Consider the following 6,000-nt stretch of genomic DNA (forward strand, 5'->3'; position numbering starts at 1 on the left):
TACTTGTTTAATCCAGATCCTCTCCTGTAAATCAGCCGCTTTCCATCCCTGAAGTGTATCCGCACTTAAGTCCTAATATAAGTTCTGACGCCTTAAGTTGTGATAACTTCCTATCTTCAGTAAGTTCTGATTTCCAGTTAAGAGACATGACATCACAAATATATCTAACAATCTCCCCCAACTTGTAAATTATGAAAAATATACAAGTTAATAGATTTGATGATGTCAAAAACATTTAAGTATAAATGCAATGAGATATTATTTAAAACAGCTAAATACAACTTACAGTACATGTAGCTTTACCAATATTACTGGATCAATCTGAATCCAAAGTGATTTCTTGTAAAGTCTGTTACCAGCTTGTCCTCAGCATTTCTCAGAACTTCAACTAACTGTGCTTTGACATGCATCAGTTATTTATCTTCATTATCACCAATCTGATAAATGGCTGCTCTGAGTGCAAGAATTAATGTTCTTTCAAGTCCATCTCCAAGTCTGATAACTCTGGGATGTGAAGAGTCTTCATTGTAGTATAAGCATCTTCCTTTCAGAATTACTTCTACCTTAGCAGAATTCTTCCTCATAGGAATTTCTCTTCCATCATCCTCAGTGATTTTTGGAATGTATTCAGAAGCTTTTGTAACATCATATTTTACTTCCAGAAGGTAGTGAATATGTTGAAGCTCTTTGACAGACTTCTTTAGCACATCAAAATCTGCTAGTCTGTAAGTTCTGCCATCATTGAGAAACAGAATCAATTTTTCTTTAACTTCTGATTTATCATGAGTATCCATGACAATTTGAGCAGACAATACTTTGTCAAGGTGCTTTTATTTGATTTCTGCATATGGTTTGTCTGTCAAAATGAAAGGATCTCTGAGAGTAAATTCTACTCCTGTTTGTATCTTTTCTTTGTCAGAACCTAATCCAGACTTGTCTCTAGCTTGCTTGGCTTTTAACCCAAATGTTGCAAGTTGATTCAACATTATATTGGTCTTAGGTTCCCCTGGAGTAGCTTTGTTTCATAGCAGCTTCTTTTTCTGATCAAGTGTTAAGCTGTCTATGTCAACTTGAGCAGTGTCAGAGGTTGATGTCTTGATGAATTTGTCAGGATTTTCAGTTTCATCTGTAGCTTGTTGTTCTGAAATATCTTCACTCTGAACAACTTGAGCTATGTCAAAGGTTGTCTTAGATTCTTCTGTCATCCTCTTTCTCTTCAGAGTTTCAACTGTTTCATCTTCAGCAGCAGTATCATTAAAAACTTGAACCATCTTGCACACAGGATCCATCAGAATTTGAGGAATCTTCATCTTCTATTTCTTGACTGTCTCCCCAACTTTTCCTTTTCCCTTGTCTTTGGGATCAGTAATAGTTTGAGATCTAGTACTTGATCTAGGAATCTCTGTGGCAGATCTTTCTTTTATCACAATCCCCTTTTCTTTTGGCCTTGGTGGCTTTTTAGCATCAAAAGCTTTTGACTTTGGTTTGCTCTTCTCAGCATCAAATTTAGCTTCTTTCTCTCTTAATTCCTCTAAATCCACTCCTGGATTATCCTTAAGGAATAGTCTCTTGGCCAGTTATTCATCAATAGTTTGAATTTTGGGATCACTGTGAAAGAATGTTGCTTTCTTTCCCTTGAATTTCAGAGTCTGCAAAAACTTTTATGAACCTTGGCTTCCAGCTTGAATCATTACATCAGAAATAGTTGTCAGAACTTGATCATCATAATTTGTGATCAACAAGGGAACATCCTGATTTGTAGGCTTCTTTCCTTCCTTATTCCTCCTTTGAGTAGAACCAGACAATCTATGATGAGAACCTGTCTATTGAGAAGGAATCATGCTCAATTTCTCTCCTTGAATGTGACCTCTACTCTTATCAGAGTTTCCCTGGCCATCACCATGATCATCCTTTTTCTTCAGTGTCTTGATTGGTGAGCATTTGGACTTAACTACCTTCGCCCCCTTTTTGGCATCATCTGTCAGGAGTAGAGAAAGAAGGAGTTCCACAGAAGATTGGGTCTCATTTAACTAAGTCTGTTGAGCAGCTTGATTTTGTAAGACCTTATCCAGTTGGGCATGTTGCTGGGATTGAACAAGCTCAATATCATCCATTTTTTCTTGAAGTGGTCTGATAAACCTCCTCTTGTCTAATTTGATCACCATGTCTAGCTTATCAGCTGTTTCCTGAAGTTTATCAACCTTTGCATGAGTCATGGAGTGTTTTCCTTGTAGAGTTCTAGTACTGAGAGCTGTGACTTTTAGTTGGTGCTTGAAGTTAGAACTTGTCAGCAACTCATCAGCTTTTGAAATATGCTCTGACAGAACATGTGGGCTGGGAATGAAGCCAGGTTCATTCCACTTCTTTGTCAATTCAACTCCTCTGTGAGTGTCTTCCCAAGGAACAGGGGCATCTTCTTCAACAAATTTAAGTAGTGCCTCCTTGCCAAGAATTGGAGCATTAACTGGAGCACTTGCTGGAGCACTGTCTCCAGAATTTGATAAAGTCTCATCATCTTCTGATAACACCAGAGTGTGTGTAACTGAAGGAGATTCTGGAGCTTCTGTTTCCAAATTCTGATCTTCAAGTTCTAAATCAAGAATTGGTGTAGTAAGAATTTCAGCATTTAGTATTGGAGAAACAGGTGGAGTTGCCTCTTTTGTTGGTGGTGCTTCCAGATACAAAATGGTTGGAATATTCAACCTGTGAATATCAATTTCAGGACTTAACCCTGAATCTCCAACCGAGGCAGTTTCTTTGAATGGAGAGATAGGAGATGTGATCACTGTGTCTTGAACAGTGTCTTCAGATTGAGGTGGAGTTGTCAAAGCTTCAATGACTGTAGGTTCTGATGAGATCAGAGATTCCTGATCCCCTTCCTCAGCATCTTCAGCATCCTCAAATTGAATTTGTGCAATATGCACACCTGCTCTAGTCTTCCTTGATCTTCTAGATGGTGGAGTGATATGATTTTTATCAGAATTTGAAGGTCTTTTCCTTTTCAAAATCCCAGAACCCTCGGCTTCATTCTGTTTATGAGGAGTTACCTCTTCAGCTTCTAATGTCACAGGTTCTGATGTAGGAACATGGACTTGTTCTTCCTCATCAGATTCATCTCTCAGAATCATCCTTCTTTTTCTCCTTGGCGGAGATTTAGGCACAGAGATAGTTCTTTTGGTTTTGGGCCTAGAGGATGTGTCAGATTTTACAACTGGCACCTTTTGAGAAGTACTAGAGGTTGGTTTGGTTTTGGAATTGAGAGGTGAGGTTCTGATAGTAGGTGCTGATGGTTGTGGTTGAGAGGATTGTGCTGGTTGATAGTAGGTTCTGATAGTAGGCTGTGGTTGAGTATTGGAAGGCTGGGTTGGTGGAGGTAGAGAAGTAGTAGAGTGTGTAGGTGCAACATCAGGATACAAGGTTGTGTATGTGTGAGGATCAGAATTTACTAAGAATTATTTGACAGATCGGGGAATTTGGAGGGGTCTTAGTGTATCCTTCTTATTGTCAGCAGATAATAAGTCTGTGAAAGCCCTTTTGTGAAGTTTTAAGGGTTCAATTAACTCACTAAAGTTTTGAGGTGCATCAGAACAACAGATACTATATATAAGCTGACAAAATCTAGCAAAATATACTATATTGCTATCTTTTTTCATCCTATCACCTATAAAACCCAAAATAGCAGTAGCATAATCAAAATGAGTTTGATTAAGAAGTACATACCCTATTAGCTGACTCATGATTGGAATAACATCAAAATTTGAGCATTTATTGGTAAAGGCTTTGGTAATACAATCGAAAAAGAAGCTCCACTCCCTCCTGATGTAGGGCCTCTTCAGTTGTCCCAGCTTGGACAAAGACTTCTCATAGCCAAAATTTGCCATCATGTTTTGAAGAACTGACTCCCCAACTTGTGAATCGTAAGTACAGTTTTCTGGCAGATGCAATGCTTGTCGAACAGTGGACAAGGTTACCAAGTGCTCATCTTCCCCTATTGTTAAAATGATGCTTGGGGACCCACTTTCACCACCATTATCATAGACTCCAGACCTCCAAAACTCTAGAATTTGCTTGCCTGAGAGAGTCTATGGTTGGGTCAGAGCATACCCAATTTCACTTCGAGCGAGAAAATCTTGAATGAAGTGAAGTTCTGAAGGAGCCTCGTCCTTATTGAGAATAGCCATATAGTTGTTGGGGACAAACTTGGCTCCATCATAGATAAGATCCTTAGGTGCCATTTCTGTGAAAATTAAGTAAAAAGTTATGTGAGTATAGAGTGTTTGATAAAATGCATGTGAGAAAATAGCTTCAGAGAATAATAGAGAGTGAGAGAAAATAAGAGAGATTAGAAAAGAGTAAGAAAGTAGGTAAAAGATTGTAAAATCTTTTATCTCTCGTATATATATTCTCTCAACTAATTACAACGGCTAATTTCTGAAGCAGAACCGACATTTGACACCTAGCAGCATATAAACAGTCAAAACATTATTAGTGGGCACGGTAAACGTGCAGTAATTATTGCTCACACGCGGTTACCATTTCTGATAAAATGACCGTTATAGCAAAAACTAATAGTGAATCAACCAATTAAAATGTGACACGTAAGCATCAGAGTTTGTATCAGAACTTGACTATTATCAGAATTTAACGGTCATCAGAACATGGCTTCTATACTCAAAAAGTGAATGACTGTTTCTGTATTTCTTCACATAAATACTGACTGGTTTCTTCAGAGTTTAATCATCAGAACATAATCAGAACTTGTCCTCAGAATTTATGCAAATAATACTTAACTGTTTATCAGAAACAACTTAATCACCACAGTAATTTTCATCATTTATATGGAGTGATAGTGTGTGTATGTGCAAATGATCAGATAAAGATTAAAGTCTGATAAACTTCAGTATATCTTAGAAATAAGGCATAACTAAGAAAATTACTTAATATATTTCTTGAATTGTGAAGTCTACTATAGAATAAAGTTATGCAAGAATCCACCTCAACTATTTGTGCTTGTTTTATGCATCTTTTGAAATTCTTTTGATAATGGCTTCTCAGTGTAAATGAGTTACAACTGTCATCAGAATTTATGTTGTTATCAGAATATTTCTCCAGTAATTAGAGAATATGAAAAGTCACCAAGAAAAATTGTTGCTTTTTTAATGCATATAACTTAATACCAGCAATGCACTTGGATCTTCCCCTTCACATATTTACTCTAGATCTCAAAGGAGAACCTGATTTCAATTTTTCTTTTCTTTTATTTTCTTCAAATAAGTGAGGCTCTTCAAGCATGTAGTTCATCCTTAAGATTTACTGACATCAGAATTTGACAGATAAAAAGCAATAATCTAGTTTGTGACTTAGTAATAAGATACAGGAAGTGAATTTGACTAAGATCAAAATCAGAATTTGCTTGTGTTAGTGATTTCCACATAAATAACTAATTCAATCATGGGATACATAGTTTGTTAAAGTCTACTAAGTCAGCATCTAACACAATAATCCTCATTGGATTGAATAGTCACAGAACATTCAAAACACTTTCAGAGTTTATAGAATCACATCAGATAATAAGTAATGTTTAATATGTTACAATTTAAGCACATATGACATTGAGATAAGAAAATCTGTAAACACTGATCATAAATTCTGATGTATGAGAACAAAAACTAAACAGATTTTGAGAAAGAACCTGAAACCATTCCAAGTTCATTTACCAGTCTTGTAAAAGTAGCTTCACATAGTGGTTTTGTGAAAATATCTGCTAGTTGTTGATCATTTGGAACAAAATGCAATTCCACTGTACCTTCCATTACATGTCCCCTAATGAAATGGTACCTAATGCTGATGTGCTTTGTCATTGAGTGTTGAATTGGATTTCCTATCATAGAAATAGCACTTTGATTATCACAGTAAATGGGTATTTTAGAAAATTCTAACCCATAGTCCAGTAACTTATTCTTCATCCAAAGAATCTGTGCACAACAGCTTCCTACAACA

Source organism: Apium graveolens, chromosome 11, assembly GCF_009905375.1.
Source record: "Apium graveolens cultivar Ventura chromosome 11, ASM990537v1, whole genome shotgun sequence".
In the NCBI taxonomy this organism is placed as follows: Eukaryota; Viridiplantae; Streptophyta; class Magnoliopsida; order Apiales; family Apiaceae; genus Apium; species Apium graveolens.